Here is a 17,795-nt window from a genome sequence, read left to right as displayed (position 1 = left end):
AGATCACAGATGTGACTCTTTTGATAGCAAACTGGATAAGGGATCAATGAAACAGACTTTTTTTGTAGCGTGACCAATGCTATGTGATGCATTTTTCAATTCTGTGCTATAATTCCAGGCAGGTTTTTTTAGTATAAAACAAGCAAAACAAAACAAAGAGTTGTAAGAATCTAAAGTTTAGTACTTAAAAATATAAGAGAAGCAGAGTTAGAACTGTTTGTGAAATCTTATTGTCCTCTTGTCCGTGTACTTTTTGAGTCTTTAACTGCATAATCACATACTAACTTTTCTTTGAGATGCCTGTCTCTTCAATAAGAGTTGATCTTTACTATTTCTTTTTATATTTCTCATTAACCATGTGGCCTTACAAGTACACTTCATTCAAACTTTGCAATGAAAATAAAACTGGTGATTTTCTCCAGGTTTCAGTGGTGCAAAGAATTAGTGCTTCAGAAATAGAGATAATTTTATCTACAGAGCACACTAAGGGAATATGCAACACCTTTGTATAGATTTATATATTTAAGAGATAGGTCTAGTCAGTTTCTGTAGCTGCTTTATGCAAATCTCAGAAGCAACTAATGTTTTGTTTTGCTTTGTTTTTTTCTGAAGTTCTGAAGAAAAGAAAATCAATATCCAATCTAAGTCAGACATCTGGCATTAAAAATTTCAGCTTGTAGCCTGGTGCCTGGCTAAGTTGTATGCAATTGAAAATAAGCCTTTTATTGTGAGAAATTTCGGGCAACCTGTACTGAATTAGATTTTGAATACCTGTTGTAAGAAAGCTGTAATTAAAAAAATTGAAATTGAGGGATTGAAAGAGAAAATAGAGCACATTCTAGTTTTTATTTCTCTGACACTATCTGTATTGCATTTTTCCTGTTTTACTTTGTAAATAAGAGCAAATCAGATCAAAGATAAACTGCTTAATGGTGAACTCCTGTATTTGAATTATACTGATTGAAATGAAGAAAGTAAGGAAGTTTTGCATTATTATAATTATTGAATACTGATATTCTCAGTTATTTCCAGAAGCCAGTGACATCAAAGCTCCATTGTAATAAGTGCTAGGCAAATGTATTGTGAAGTGAAGACCATGATGCAGAAGATGCATATTTTCCCTTATTCTTTCCTGCATTGCTGATCAGCATCACTGAACAACATGAGAAATAACCAAAATGGTGTAACAAAATGAAACTAAAATACAAACTATGGGTTCTTAATAGAAGACTTAATGCTAGACATCTGTTTGTTAAGCTATTCAAAAGTCATGCATGCCATTATTTTGTGTTTTTTTTTTTTTTTTAAATACAGTGAATTAGGATCAATAAAGGGGAATAGATAAACCAGAGATCCACCTTTCTTTGAATACCATGAACTAAATGAGATCAAGTTGATTGAAAGACTTATTGGATTTCTGGGGAAATCTGTCCCTGAGCAACAAATCTTCCTGAATGGAGACCCACCATTTATCAAACTCACAGCAAAGGGCCTTTGAACTCGTGGACAGCTGGCATAGGAACACCCTCAGCTACAGACCAGCATTTCTGCCATTTATGATTCACCTTGTATGGCAACTTACAGTGTGTCAGTGACCAATCACAAACCCAAGAAAGAAGGAACATGCCTACATGAGCATTATGATCTTGAAACCACATTAGTAATTTTCATCCACGCAGGAAACAGAAAACCAAGTAAACCCCAAAGCAGAAAGAGAAGTGTGGTGAGTGGAGGCTGCCAGTGCTTCACCCCAGCAAATAAAGGCACACATTCATGAGCAGATTGATGCACAAGTGGGCCACAGGGCTGTTTGCACATCTTGGAGACAATCAAATCTCATTTCCCAAGAGATCCCAGAGCAAAAGGAGAAACCAAAGGAGGGAGAGAAGTTTCTGAACCACTTTTGGAGCCATTACTGACTATATGAAGATTCTGAAACCATGGGGAAAATGGCTTGTAGTGAATTTGAGTTTGAACTGAAAAGGATGCAAGGAAAAATTAAGATGAGTTTAATTCATGCTCAGCTGTTTTTCACGTTTTGATACTTGGCCCTGCAGTGCCAGTCATGAGGGCTTGATGTTAACCTGTCAGGATTCAAATGGTGCATTATTTATTAGAAAATTTTCTGTTGCAGTATTGAGGAAAAAAAGTAGAAATTGAGAAAGCATTTCAGGAACTTAAGATTTTCAAACTTAGTTTAGGAAGGATTTTTGTTTTTTGGTGACAGCATGGAAGAGACCTTTACAACAGCAGTTTCAGAAGAGTTTAGGAAAACGTTCTTCTGTACCTTCAGCAGAAAACCTGCACCACCCAGCATTATGCTGCTTTGACCTTTGTTCTGATAGGACTTCTGTCTTTAGAAGAAGCCTTTAAAGAATTTTGGTAAAGCCTCTGATGACTGGTTCTTTCTCATGATGAACTGCACATAAGTAACATAATATTTATACATCCATGGATACCACCATCTGCTAAGAAATTAGAAAGCAAATGGAATTAAAACCAAATAAAAATAAAAACAAAAAGTAAAAATCCTAAGCACTAAACTAAACCATACAGAAACTAAATTTTGTTAACTATGATGCAAAGATATTATATGATCTTTACTTTAGATGTTACTATTTTTAGTAGGCATGGTGCTCATGTTCTTATGACAAACATGATTTTCTGTGCATGATTTGGGCCAAGTAGGAGCTGACAAAAATAATTCAAGAAAATCTCATGGTGATTAAACCATGGCAATTCCCCTGGAAATATCTAGTGAGACCAAGAAAAAGTGGCTATCAGTAACTGATCTCAAGCATTAAAAATTCATTTTCTCTGTGGCCCTGGGTAAATTGCTTTATCAAAAACTGATACTCTTTGGACTCAGCTTCTCTTCACTAATGTCCATATGTTTTGGCTAAAGAATAAATGATTTCTCAAGGAAAAATAATGAAAAATTTATTGGATTTTGTGAGGATTTTAAAATTAGAACACTCAAACATTTTAATTTTTTTTTTAAGAAATAGTTTTTGAGTAGTGTAGCTGAAATATACACACAAGTCAGATGACCCTATTTGGGCAATGAATCAGTCTGTTGCTATGTGCATGTTCTGTAATAACATAAAAGCTGAAACTAGTGTCAGTCAATTGCAAATCTCAAGAAAGAAGAGACATGTACCAGCTTTAAAGAAGATTTTAATAAAAATCTTGTCAGAACAATTCCTAGCTCTCCTGTATAATATTTACAGAAATCGAATTAAAGTCTACATCTGCTTAGCTTATTGTGAAAGCCACATAAAATATAATTTAAACTAACCTTTTTTTTTCATAGATGGTCAGCCACTGACAGGGAGAAACCCACTAAAGCATGATATTACCATGCTTGTTCATCCTTCTAAAGCTTTTACAGTAAACATGACACCTGCCTTCTTCAGAGCTCTTAAATTCTGTATTTAAAATTGGCCAGTGTTTCTTCAAACATTCATCTCAGTTCTCTTACTCCACTGCTCCATTCCTTCAAGAAAATTAAAGTCTGTACCTACATACTGATGTCTTAAATAACACAAACAAACAACACATAGAGCAGGGGTGAACAGAGGAAAAACAAAAATGGAAATCCTTCCTGTAAAAGTCAGTAATGTTAAAAAAGTGTCAGATTTTTAGCAGCCAATAAGCTGCATACAGCCATCAGGGCACATTTCAGAGTGCTTCTTAATTCTGTGATCTAATTTATAAGTGATCTACAAGAAATGCAATTTGGTATTTTCAAATTAAATAATCTGTCTAAATAAAAAATGTATTATTTCTCTACTGTTAAGTCAGAGAGCTTGAAATAGCATTTGCAGCCAAATTGAAAGCAAATGGTAAAATAATTTTGATTTTATCACCTTTGAAGTAATTCCTCTCATCAATGTCAGCTGACAGGAGGTGACTAGGAAAGCACATGTACTGCTACCAGGAATTTGAAACAGTGCCTGTAATTAGTGTGGGAAAATGGTATCATAGCAGATACATCCTTGGAGGAATGTGAAGGAAATGTGGGTGGGTTTTCTGGTTTAGTCATACTCTTAGACAGAGTATTCAGGAGTTCATAAAGGTAACGTTTAAGTGCAAATTAAAGTGTGGTAGTTAAATCTCATAAAACTTTTATTGAATTTATGTAAAATTGTCAAATTGGAAAACCTACACATTTAATGATGAGGTTCACAAAGTCAGTATTTCTGGGCTGAAATAATGTCCAGTTTCACCAGGACACTAGTGACACTAGTTGTTTCTAGTCACAAGTTAATATTTTATGAGTAGTTTCAAGCTTCATGGGAAAAGTAGATTGGTGAGGTTTTTTTTGTTTGTTTGTTTGTTTTTCAGTTTTTTGTATTTTTATTTATTTTAGTTTACTTATGCACATTCAGAAACATTATTGAACACAGTACTGTAATGCTTAGTTGAAGGTGACTGGAATTTTTTTTCTTGTTTTAAAACAAGTTTGAATCAATGGACTTTAAAAAGTACCTCAAATTTCAAGAAAAACTCTTCTTTTGAAGCAGTTTCAAATTATTTGAAACAGAAAAGGAAGACAACTGGGTTAGCAGGATAATCTGGACCTTTTAAAAGATACAATATAAACATATTTATCTGAGTGCAAGGGATTCAAGTCTTTGTGCATTTTGTTGACCTTGTACACAGATGTATTTGATAGAAGGCATTGTTCTTCTGTGTTTATAATTTTGTCATTTGTTTCAGTCAGTGCTGCTTAGATACAAATATCTTGTTTACAGTATCTGTAATGGTATCTATTTAAAACAGAGAGTTATTTGTTTATACGTCCATTGCTATCACTATTGAGTGATTGCATCACTATGTTGCAGTTTGGCTCTACTTTCAGTAATTCAAGTTCTCCTACGTATAACTAATTGCTCATCATGATAATCCTGTGGATTTCAGTGGTTCCACTAGATTTAAAATAGATTTAAAATCTTCGTTAACTCTGAATCTCAGTACCTACAGGTATATTGAAATGAACCAGTCAAAGCTGAAAAATGCTTTCACTGAAAAGTTCTTGACTGTGGACAAAAATCTCCTCTTTCATTTAAGAATGCTTTCATCTAACCCCTACCTTTTTGTTTCTGTGTTTCTCTGACCTGAGTATGCATTAAAATGCAGTAAGAAAGTTTTTGGAACACAAATCTATTTTGATAAAATTACAAATAATATCTTGTATATTCTGTGTATCAGAAAGTGGATCATCCCAACTCAAAGAGGCTGCTTCAGGGCCTGACAGAATTACTTTAACTGACTTCAGTGAAACTTGTATCAGTACATTAAAAAATTGTAATTCATTTCATCATAGGAATGAAATGGAGTGCCCAAACACTATACAATTGTTACAGAACTCTTTGTCTGCAATGCAGAGTGTAAATGACCAAAATATTCCAGTTGTGAGACAGAGAATGTTTGATAGAAGAGCATTTGATCACAGAAAGAAGGATTTTGAAGGTAGAGTTTGAGTTTAGAATAGCCAATGTTGATCAGAAAAGGTTGTACCTAGCACTAATTCTTGGGCTCTTGGTGATGTTGGCAAGGCATTCAAGGTTCTCTTTGTGTCAAAATCTCACACTTTATCATCATAATTGCTAATCTTGATGTACTCAAAAAATGGAGAATGTGACTTTTAAAGAGCTGTGGTTCCTGCAGACCTGGGTCAGAGCAAGTCAAGGAAAAAGGGAGCTTGTATAGCTAAAGTGGTCTGTGAATCTGTAAAATGCTTGTGTATCTGGTTTAAAATACATGAATGTTACTAAAGCTTTGCTGAAACTGACACTTTCATTACAACATTCTTTAGCAGTTTTGAGTAATTCCATTTTTAGTAAGAATAATTACTTCTGTTGTTTTATTTATGAAGAAAAAAAGAGAAATTAATAACTGAGCTCACTAACTGATCCTTAAGGTATTAGTGCTTTGACACATATGGGAAGCAAATGTAAATATAATGAAATCTGGTATTTTTCTATTATTTGTTGCTCATTGAATTGAAACTGGGAAAAACTGGTAATAAAAAATTGGAGGAACTTGTGACAGTTCCATAGATGAATTTCACTTGGGGAATTCGTTCAAAAATGTGCCTTAGAGTACAATTTTGGAAAGGGCCCATAAATTAGCTGAGGTGAAAAATTAAAAAATAAGAAAAGGAAAGAAGCTAGGCTCCATTACCCAGTACTTTAGCAGATTTATTGGGAAGTCACCCTTTCAGCTAGTGTTTTTATAACTTAAATGAATTACAAGTAAACATCATATTTGTATGTGATTTTTCATGAAAGCAATGTTTCAAAGTGATTAATTATTTATTCCACACTCTGTGCTATACAGGCTATCCATCCAGCTGTTAAAAGTAATGAGAACAAGAAAAACACCTTGTGGGCTTTAGCGGGAGTAACTTTCAAACAATATAAAAGGAGGGGATTTACCTACAAAACTGATGAAACTTACGTCAATGAATGAGAGGCTCTTCTGAAATTCAGCAGCCCTTCCTGCTTGCCTCCTGACTCAGTGCTTCAACAGAGTGGTTTGTGCTTATGTACTGGCTGAACCACTATTTATGGTTATGTACTGGTTTAATTGGTCTCTCCCTCTCTTGTTAGAATAATAAAAACTATCAACACATGGGCAGGAAAAAAAAGCAAAAGGCACATATTTCTCTCTAGAATTAATTCTTTCCTTTTCCTTTTCCTTTTCCTTTTCCTTTTCCTTTTCCTTTTCCTTTTCCTTTTCCTTTTCCTTTTCCTTTTCCTTTTCCTTTTCCTTTTCCTTTTCCTTTTCCTTTTCCTTTTCCTTTTCCTTTTCCTTTTCCTTTTCCCTTTCCCTTTCCCTTTCCCTTCCCTTCCCTTCCCTTCCCTTCCCTTCCCTTCCCTTCCCTTCCCTTCCCTTCCCTTTTTTCTTCTCTTGTTTTTTACAGACTGGCTTTGTGCTTTTATTCCAAGAAATATAAACTAGCACAAAGGATTCTGTTACTATTTATAATAGCAGAAATAATTACTAAATGGTCGGTTGTTTAAAATTCTTATGTGCATAAGAATTATTATAGATTAATTAAATAATTTAAAATAAAATTCTCTCATTAAATTTACACCAAAATTTCACTGGCTTCCCAGTGAAACTATTATTTCTACTTTTGTTTTGCCCTTCCCCACCGCTCCCTCTTGCAGTTTAGGGAGTGGGAGCCAGGCGGGCTCCCGGGGCATCAGCACCATGGACAGCGGCCGCGGGGACGGGCTGATCCCCTTCCATGGGAATGCCTAAAGCCTCCCGAGGGTCTGGGTATGACTGCCTGAAACACCTCTTAGCCTGCAGCACAGCCTCTCCGGGGTGTCACAGATCAGTCTCAATCACCCAAATAACCCGTGTGTTATAGGGAGCAGGGAGGGAGAGATTATGTTGTGTGAAGGTCTCGTAAGTTCCGAGACCTTAGAAAACGCTGCAATGAAAAATGGAATAAATCATGCTTTGCCAGCTAAATAAACTACTTTGACACTGTTAACTCTTTGATGTAAGGACTATATTTTTATTTTATTTTTTGATTTTTTGTTTTGGATGTTTTGTGGGGTTTGTTTGTTTGTTTTTAATAATGTCAAACACAATGCAGATACCCTGAAAACACAGTAAGGGACCCATCTTTGAAAATAATGGTCAAAGTGATATTAATTATGATGCCCCTGCTTGTTAGGTAGCAGTCATTAAATTACTATGGACTAAATACATTCTAGTGAAATATACACCTTTCGGTGGAGAAAATGGACAGTGGGCAGTCTCACTGGGCAGTGGGACTCCCTCACAACAGATATGTGAAAGCATATGGGGTATATGACATCACATTTGTTTAAAAAGCCTCCCAAAACCCACCAAATCCTGTCAAAGATCTTAATTTCTCTCTATTCTAATCTAAGACAAGAATGACTTAGAGAATTATTTAGAGAAGGACTTAGAGAATAATTGAATTATCCATTGAGTTAAAAGCCTGTATCAAACTCAGCCACTGTGGTGGCTGTAGATAGTGTCTGTGGTTCAGCTGTACCAATCTTAACAATAAATATGGAAACTTCTTACCTAACTTCAGAGACATCTTCATGTGACTTATTTATTCCAGATTCCCTTCATGGCCAGTAAAGTGTGTGCTCACTTGTAGAGAAAGATGCAGGTCACCTGAATCTTTCAAGACATTTTCTAAGGACAAGGCAAACTGTGGTCTTATTTTTTTCTAGTGGCTAAAGGGATCACTGGGGGAACTGCTTCAGAAATAGACTTACACACTGCAGGTTCCTGTTTTAATCCAGACAAAGCCCTCAAACGCTGACACTGAGCAGTGTGCAAACAACTGGGCAAGCATCAAAGAATCTCTTTTGGGGGATTAAATATCCAGGGGTGGGGAGGCTGCTGGGAAGCTCCACACAACTCGTCATTTGCCTGGAGGATATGCCATCAGATGATAGATAGCACTTGACTTGTTAAAATACTTCCAGTCTTACTGAAATACAACCAAATGACAAAAGTCTGCAGATTAAACTTCCTCTGCATGAATTTTATATCTCAAATATAAGCCTCTGCCAAGAGTATTACAAATGAGACCACAACTGATTTAGCTTTGCATTCTCCTCTCTCGGATGCTGGTTATATTTCTTCAGTTTATTCCACTTTTCAACATCCCTTCCATTAAACACTTCAACAAAAAAAGTGAAATTACTCAAAGAGATGCTGAAAGCTGAAAATATGTTTTAATTCAAATGCCTCTTTTTTTCCTTTTAGGTACATAATATTGATACAGAGTGAATATAATATTGAAATAGAGTGAAATGTGGAGGCAAAGTTTACATTAGAGGATCAAGTGATTAAAAGAAAAGTATATAAAACTCCCTCTTTTGTACTCAGGGCCTGCTTTGAATGAAACCTCTTCTTCCTATCAGTACAATGAAAATCAAATGCAGAAGAAATTAATGCTGTATTGTCCTCTTGAGCCTGCAGATAGCTGAAGCAACAGTTCCACTTCAGAAAATAGGAGGAATGCTCTAAACTTATCCAATGAGGTGGATGACTGATAAAGACTGGTGGTAAAGGCTGAAATTGTGCTGCCCAATTTTAGGCATCTCATAGATCTACTTGAGCCAAAAGTTGGGTTTTTCCCTAGACTACACAGGCAAGGAAGAGGGATCTTTTCTTCTGGACATGGACTGGAGTATGTACTGAGATCTCTCTGTCTCCCTCACTTTGCTGGGAAATTTTGTATTATTAAGCTCTTTCTATAGGCACTTTCACTTACTGCCATAGTTATATGGTATGATATCCTTTTCAGCCTTTCTCTGTGCCTCTCCATCAACATTAGTGAATGAGAAATTATCCCAATGGATTAATGTGAGATGTTTATCCAAGAGTTCAAAGCCATTCTCTCAACTCCCTGTATGCCAGAAGGGAAGCCATGCAGTTGCTACAGCTTTCAGCTTTTCTTCTCATTTATAGTGCCCAACTGGTAGATAATTTAGTTATATCTATGGTAAGCATGAAACTGGAAAACTGTGGATAATAACATAGAGTACAAGGAACATTGATTTTTAAAATTTATTTCCCTTTTTTTTTTTTTCAAAATGAAGAAGCCAACTGTTCCAGTTATCTATTGACAAATCAAACATTTCATACTAGAAAGTATTACTTCTTCATTATAAGGAATTTGTTGTGGCATATCCAGTCTCCCAGAGCACCTCCACAATCCTTGCAACAGAGTTTGGACTCACCTGGGAGCATATTGGATCAGGTCCTCTCCTCTCCTCTCCTCTCCTCTCCTCTCCTCTCCTCTCCTCTCCTCTCATTTCAGAGTATGGCATAGCTGTAATAATGGCAAATAAGAAAAACCAATGGACATACTTTGGTTCTCTGTTTCTATACTGCTTCAGGGGAAATAGTTTGTGACAATCTTATTCTGTGTCTAGACTGCATTGCACTCGTCAGTAGCCTGCCCATGCTGAGAGGCCATTCCCCCTTCTGCCTTGTTCCTCACTCCATTTATTGCTAGTTCACTTGCATAGGGAGAAGAGTCAAAGATTACAGAAATATTATTTTGTGTGTCATGGCTTGTACCACTAGAAGCTGATTAGATGAAGTAAAATGGTATTGTACTGCCCTATACCAGTATGCTGGATCAGTGACAGATATATTAAGGAAAATAAAATTCAACTGCTTATGTTTTTCCTAACTACTTCTCACAGCACACTTTCCTGTTCAGTTATCCTTTACAATTTAATGCCACAAATTATTTGCAGACTAACATGTTACCACTCAGGGAACTGGATATTTATATTTGTTTAAGCCTGTGGGACTCACACACCATGAACCTGCCATTCCTTTGTGTCAGGGCAGATGCACTTTGCCATGGTGGGCACAGAAAAGGGAAGAAATCCCTCCTCACACAGGCATGCTTCCACTTTGGTTCTGGCTTTGCTCCCATGTGCTGTTAGGCTAGAGAAAAAACAGACATAACATGGATCATTAGTGTCAGATGTGAACAAATCCCTTACCCATTTTCTCAGTCAGTAGTGAACAGCAGCCACTGCCCCCAGCATCCAACCTGTGGTGCTTGGAGGTGACACCAAACCCTGAGTGCTGCCTGAGCAGGCACATGGGGCAGTCCAGCACACACCCTCACAGCTCAAGAGGATCCTCAGTAAAGTCTATTGCAAACAAATTTGGGTTTTCAGGAATAAAGTGGCAATAAAATTGTAAACAATATTTCTTAAAAGGTCAAAGAAGTGGGAGTTTTTTGTAATGGGAATGATTTTTTATACTTTTTGTAACTTTCTGTGTGGTTAATGGTAACTACAATAAAAATACAGCTTTCCTTTTTTAAAATTTACTTTTAAATTTATTTTTTATACCAAAGACAAACATAATCTTAGCATTTTCAGATTCAAATAAAGCTAGACAGTGGTACTGAACCACTGAAGTATGACCCCATGGGGAAAGAAGAGAAATGGGTCCAACCATGAGCACAACAATTTTTGGAAAAGAAAAAGACTTTTGGAAAGGAAAATCACTGTCAACAAGTAAATTACTTTGTAAGGATCAGACACTGATTTCAGTTCTCTGTCCCTCTCCCCACAGTTTTTCCCTTTTTTCATCAAAAAGGGCTACATGGACAGTGTACCTTGTTAAATGATCTGAGAAAGGCAGAAAAGGGAAAGGACAAGATCATTTCACTTGTATAGATGAGCAGACAGAAAAACAATAACAAGGCAATCAATTGAGCAAACAGAGGCTGTGGCAGTAACACAAATGATTGTCATTCTCAAAATCTGAGGCACAAAAATTTTGTAAGGGAGATATTAATCATGACATAATTGCTTCCAACACATTAGTGGAACTTTGTTGATGTGCATTTCCTGAAGTTTGGGTTCTTTGTAGTGGTGGTGAAAATATGAAAATAAGGTATGGAGTTGAAAATCTATTTCTGTTCAAGCTATGCACACAGCCTGGGAAATGCAAACTTTCCTGCAGCATGTGAAGATATCAGGACCAAGTACCCAATACATAAGAAAGCATATAAAAATTATAATGCATTCTTATTTGTAAAGGGGTATTTACAAGAAGACACTCCAACATGTCATTTAGACAGTATTCTATTTTGATTTAGCCTTTAGCTTCTGAATTGGAAGACATTGCTCTTAACAACAACAAAAACAACGACAGAATCTGCACATGTACCTCTTAGATTTTTTTTTCAGTGGATATTTAATACACAGATCTGGTGAAATTAAAATCAGCTGATCACCTAATTCCTTGAGTGCAATCTGGAAATTGTACTGAATAAGGAATCTTCAAAAGTGCCTTTTGAGATTGAGTTTCTGGCATCCATAGGTTTAAAAATTCATGAAATCATAGAATGGTTTAGGTTGGAAGAGACCATATAGATCCTATAGAGACTATATTGTTCCAACCCTTCTGCCCTGGGCAGGGACACCTTTCACTAGACCAAGTTGCTCAATGCCCCATCCAACTTCACTCTGAACACTTCCAGGGTTGGGGCATCCACAACTTCTCTGGGCAACCTGTTCCAGTGCCTCACCACCCTCTGAGTAAAGAATTTCCTCCTAACATCTAATATACACCTCTCTTCGACTATGATCCACCTCCTCTGGGTAATGACATGTTTAAAAAGAATGAACTAATGAGAAATATTGTAGTGTAGATTTTAGAGCAGTTTTGACAAGAAAGGATAGCAAGTGCAGCTGAAAGCTTGTTTTGCATTTAAAAAATCATGTTGGACTCTTGAGCTTTTTAGCATCTTCTCCTTTCTAAAGGCATTTTATTCTGAAAAGCTGAGCACACTCCCATTAGCAATATGCTCAGTCAAGAGCATCTGGGGAAATATATTTTTTGTATTAAAAAACCTACATAAATATTCCCACATTTGCTGTGTGGGATAACACAGCAGCTGTATTGTAAAACCTCATGCTTTGCAGAACACAGTCCATCAGAAGAGATGTGTTTTGGCTCATCTGAGAGAGAGATGCCTATAAATCACCAGGTGGTAATAGGAATTGTCAGGAAAAGCTCTGCTCAGCAGCACAGGAATGAAGGCACAGAGGAGAGTTTGGTGGGAGGGAATTTTCCGTGCCCACCCGTCACTCCTTCCCTGTGTTTCTATAACCATATGCTCCCAATTTTAATTTCCTGTCCCAGGCAGGACAACTTCCCTCTGTCTTCATTTAATCTGCCTTAGATGCCTTTGCCTCATTTAACCCCCCTTTGTCTCAAACAGAAGAGGTCGCCATCTCTTTCACACCACCCACTTCCCTAAGCAGGCTGCTGAGATGTTTTATTTACTGGCACTCCATTTGAGGGCTGCCCATCTATTTAATAGGTGTGATCTCATATCTGCAAAAATCCTTGCTGCTTTTCTGTCAGGGGCATGCAATGCTCATCATGGGTGAGAATTAATGTCTCAGGGTTGTAAAACGAATCCCTAATGAAGGTTCAGACCTTGGAGATTGTGAGAAGCACAAGTGGATAGTGTGTGACACTGGACCTGATTGTGTATCTGTTTTATATTAATGGAGGTGGGAAGCTGCTGGGAAACTTGTGATACATTTCCCAGCTCAGCAAATGTAGGTACCTTCCAAACTCCACTAGGATAATTCAGCTACTTTGACAATTACCAAAATTACTGGAAAATTAAGTATTCTTCTAGATATCTTCAGCTTTTATTTGGCATAAAAAGGCAAAGTTTTTTTAAAAGATTTTTTTCCCTTCAGGTAGAAGCTTAGAATTACAGAATTATTTGGGTTGGAAGGGACTGTAAAGATTATCTAGTTTCAAGCCCTCTGCCATGGGCAGTGATACCTTTCACTAAAACAGATTGCTCTAAGCTCCATCCAACCTGGCCTTGTTTATCTAAGCAGTTCAATGGCATTGCCTTGCAGAATGTTTCATTTGCTAGTTTCTTAGAACAGTTCATTTCTGAAAAAAAAAAATACTCTGATGTCCAGTCTGTCTGGCATTCTATCCATGACAAAAAGCCAAATTTCAGCCTAAGAATCCTGATGTTGTAGTGTTTTTAAGATAGAGCATTGAGGTTTGGCGTACTAGAAGTACCAGTCTCCTGCAGTAACAGTACCAGGATACATTTTATGTGTGCTTTGAGGTACTGAAGTTTAATTAAAACAGAGAAGGGGTGAAAGGATTGTACTGTCATAATTACTTTCATTTCTGTCCATTTTATGTAACAATATTTTTATGTTTCAGGCATACCTTTGGGAAGTTACGCAATAGTTGTGAAATACTGTATTTCCATGCAACCTCTGAGATTATTCCTTTGGATTTGCCACAAACACTTGCAGGTAGGGCCTGCATGGTACAGCAATGAGGTACTAGAAAGTGCCTCATTGCTGCACCAAGTGTGTGAAGTATGTAAATGCAACAGGATATGGTATCATGGACCCTTTCATCCTGCTTCTTGCTTGCCTTCTGGACCCAAAGGAGATTTGTGTGAGTCTGATGAGTTGCAGTGGGTTTTGTATGCTCTATTATTTGGAAGTGGCATTGCAGGATGATGTCTGCAGAGATCATCTGTGCATCAGCAATGTTGAACCTGGGGTCTAGGTGGATTCCTTGCTCTGGAACACAAAGCAAAGTTGAATCTGCCCGCATCTCAAACTCCTCTAGGAGTAGAAAAAGAAAGAAGCACTTAAAAGGTGGTGTGATTCCAGAGCTTTCAAGTGAGAAGAGCCACTTGAGACTCGTAAAGATTACAGCCAAGAGTATGATATCTGCTGGAGTGTGAAAAGCCCAGAATTAGAGAAGATAATTACTCAGCAAGCAGCAGCCACAGCTAAGGGAAGGTTCCTGCAGTGCCTCACAGTGATGACCCCCAACAGAGCCAGTGGGAGAACAAAACTTTTGCCTGCTCTCCTCCACATCTGGTGGAAACAAGGCTTCCTCTCCCCAGGTGGGTGAAATGGGCAAGGATGGGAAGTTCACTCCTTAGTTCTCTTACCAGACATCAGAGATACATTGATATGGCTTCTGTCCCTTGGATCATTCAAGAAGAGCAAAAAGAAGAAAAATATTATTTTCACTTCTTCCTCAGGCCTGTTATTTAGAAGTAGACTGTGAAAAATAGCACCAGGTTTTTAAGGTCTTTAGCCCATCTGGTCTTGGGATAACAAGATTATAGAGACATGCTGTATTGTATCTTTCTTCAGGGAAAAAACAGAGAAGACTCTTGGAAAGATCAAGATTGCCATATATAAAGATTGCAGGGTTTTTCTCATAGGCAACTCTTGTTGGAATTTTACTATGGTCATTTTAAAATAGGAAATGTACAAAAATTTGGTGACCTCTTTTGTATAGCGTTATGAAGCTTAGAACATGGTTGGCATTCTGGGTAGTGCACACAACCAAGTTAGTGAAGGGAAGATAATCTACACTAGATTGCAATCACCTTTCTATTAATCTGCATTGAAGATAACAGAAATGTCTGGTGAGTCTGATGACTTCAACAGGTCAACCCCCCAAGGTTATCACCACAATTCTTTTGTTTACTCAGTGTTAGGCACTGGGCAGGGGTCAGGGCAGCAAGATCCACTAGAAGCACAACCAGACTGTCCACACTTCAAAGTTTACAATCTGAAGGGGTCACCCCCTTCCTCAGACCTGTATTTCCTTCTCTAGTCCTCATTGTATTAAACGTGCTTCCAAGCTTGAAGGCACCAATATCTTATGGAGCTGCAGCCCAGCTATTCTCAAGAATCCTGCAGGCTGCTGCAGGTCTGGGCCTGCTCAGGTGTCCACTTCAGGGAATGGGTGTACTCTGGAATGCCCACAATAGGAATGAAGTCTTTTTATGAGGAATATTTTTCTCTAGCACATGAAGCAAAATCTTAGTTTGGTAATTAATATTTGTGCAAACACAGCACAGAAAATTGATCAGCTTCCTCCCAGTTCTGGGCAGAAACCTTCAGCACTGTTCGCAGCTACTGCAGTTGTAGGGAAGGTGCCCAGACTTCTTGGTTGTTGTGCACAAGTGCCTCTAGATTTACTCATTTCAAACCTAGCTTTTTGCTGCCTCCATGAGTAATGGTTTTGGATGTCACCAAATATATTCTATATTCACAGGTGGAAAAGGAAAAAGGACAGAACAACACTGTTTGTTTTGTCCCCTGCCTCCAAACCTTATCTGAGAAAACAACTATTTACAGCAAAATAAGCTTCTAAAAAACCAAGGGACAATATGGAAAAGGTTTTTTCTTCCAAATTCACAATTCTGTCCTGATGTTGGCAGAAAGTACAGACATGTTGTAAGCATTGTGTGGCTGCTATGGATAAGCTGAGGCTCTTAGTTTAAATCTTCACTGACCTCAGAGCAAAACTATATCCAGACCTGGCTATTAAAGATGGGCACTTGCTTCTAGTTCAGGTTAGACATTCATGCTTTCTAATAATCAAGGACTTTGTGCATACCTCAGGAGATCTCTGAAGGCATGGATACCACATTCAGGAGGAGAGGATTTGCTATTAGCTATTCTACTGCTATTACTCACTAACACGTGCTGCTTCATTTGTAGATGAGCAACAGCTTAATCTCAGTTTCACCTAGGGATAAGCTGCCTCTCAATTATCTTGTGGTAAGCACAAAGAGTTACCACAACATAGCTGACATGTTACAGATCAATGTATTACTTTATGCAGTACTATCTTATTCTTGTGCTCCTAACCAAAATTATGTTCCTGCCATGTGTCATGTGTGGCTTCCCCTCTCCCTGACAAGGGACTTCACCTTCAGCAAGACACCATTATTAAATGACATATTCTAAGAATATATATTTTGTTTTGTAATAATGAGCTTTTCTTGGTGTGTGTTTACATGGTGCATCTCCCTCTGCAGTTGAAATGATTTATACATTGCATAGAAAGGGGGGATTGGATCTGTTCTTTCTGTGGCAGAGCCAGCATCAGATCAGAACTGATGCTGCTACTTGTGCTAGGCTTAAGTGAACAAATACAGATGTTCCATTCCTGATGCTGCCAGTTAGAGACGTTCTACAAGTTGAAAACTCATAGAAGTACCAAAAGAAAAAAAAATAGTGGGAATCTAAATGCAGACATTGGTCAGTCAGAAGACATTAGATATTGGAAAAAAAAAATCTTAGCTGCAGCCCCTTTGTCACCAAATGATGAATGAAATTCTTTCAGATTTCAAAGTAAAAAAAAAATTGGAAAGTATAAAAGGGAAGATTTTCAGAGCAGCATGAAGTTGCTGCTTATCCTGTTTGTTTTAGGAGAAAATATAAATCTATATATAAATACCTTATAGGAAGTTATAAACAGTAGCCTAACAATAAAACATGAAGTAATTTGCAGCAACAAAGTAGAAGAAAAAATGTAGTGAACTAATCATTTAAGGAGAAAATAGAATTTTAACATAAGACTATGTAAAGCATATTTCTGTATGATGTGTGTTTAATGTAGTTATGGAGACATTATCTCTTTTAATATCTGAGAATAAACTGTTAGCTCATGAAGAACAGCAAAAAATTCCAAAAGAACTTAAAGCCTATGTCTCTCATTCTTTGCATTATGTATTCCTTTGAGGCAGACCAGGAAATAAGAGATCTGTCTCAGAGCAGAAATTTAAAGATAAAAAGAGCATTAAACAGTGAAACCCTTAGGAGAGATAGAGCTTCACGCAAAGGAGACTGGGGAGTGGTTGCAAGTATTTTTGAGGAATGAGTGATGCTGAACTTGGAAACATGAAGCTAATCCATCTGGAAATAAAAAAATACACATTTATGAAATGAGAAGGAAAAATCTCTGGATCAGTAGTGCTAAAAGCAGAGAGGATGTGGATGCATTTGCAATGCAATATCACTTAGGAAGAAAAGGCTGGTAGAGCGCGCAGCTGGGCGGAGGGGAGAGGGGGGACGTGAGGGCACAGATCAGCTGCTAAGAAGCAACAGCAGCGTTCTTTGCACATGACCCTGCTGCTCCAGGCCTTGCTGGTTACACATGGCTAGAATGACTCCATAGGTAAGTGGGGCTGATTTGTTGTAAATGTTTTAAAATACGAAAAATAATTCACTTTAACTAAAGACAGAACTCAACAGAAGTATCAGCTAGCAATTAATTGACAGGTGAAATCAGCAAAGGAAAAAGCTGATTATTATTTTGTATTAACCAATCAAATATTTTTCTAGTGATGAGCACAAAAAATATTCTGGTAATGTGATGTTTTTGAAGAGAGAAAAGTAAACAAATCCCTGTGTAGGACATGGAAAAAGGGA

Source organism: Ammospiza nelsoni, chromosome 2 (assembly GCF_027579445.1).
Source record: "Ammospiza nelsoni isolate bAmmNel1 chromosome 2, bAmmNel1.pri, whole genome shotgun sequence".
NCBI lineage: Eukaryota > Metazoa > Chordata > Aves > Passeriformes > Passerellidae > Ammospiza > Ammospiza nelsoni.
Note: the sequence above shows the minus strand (reverse complement) of the source record.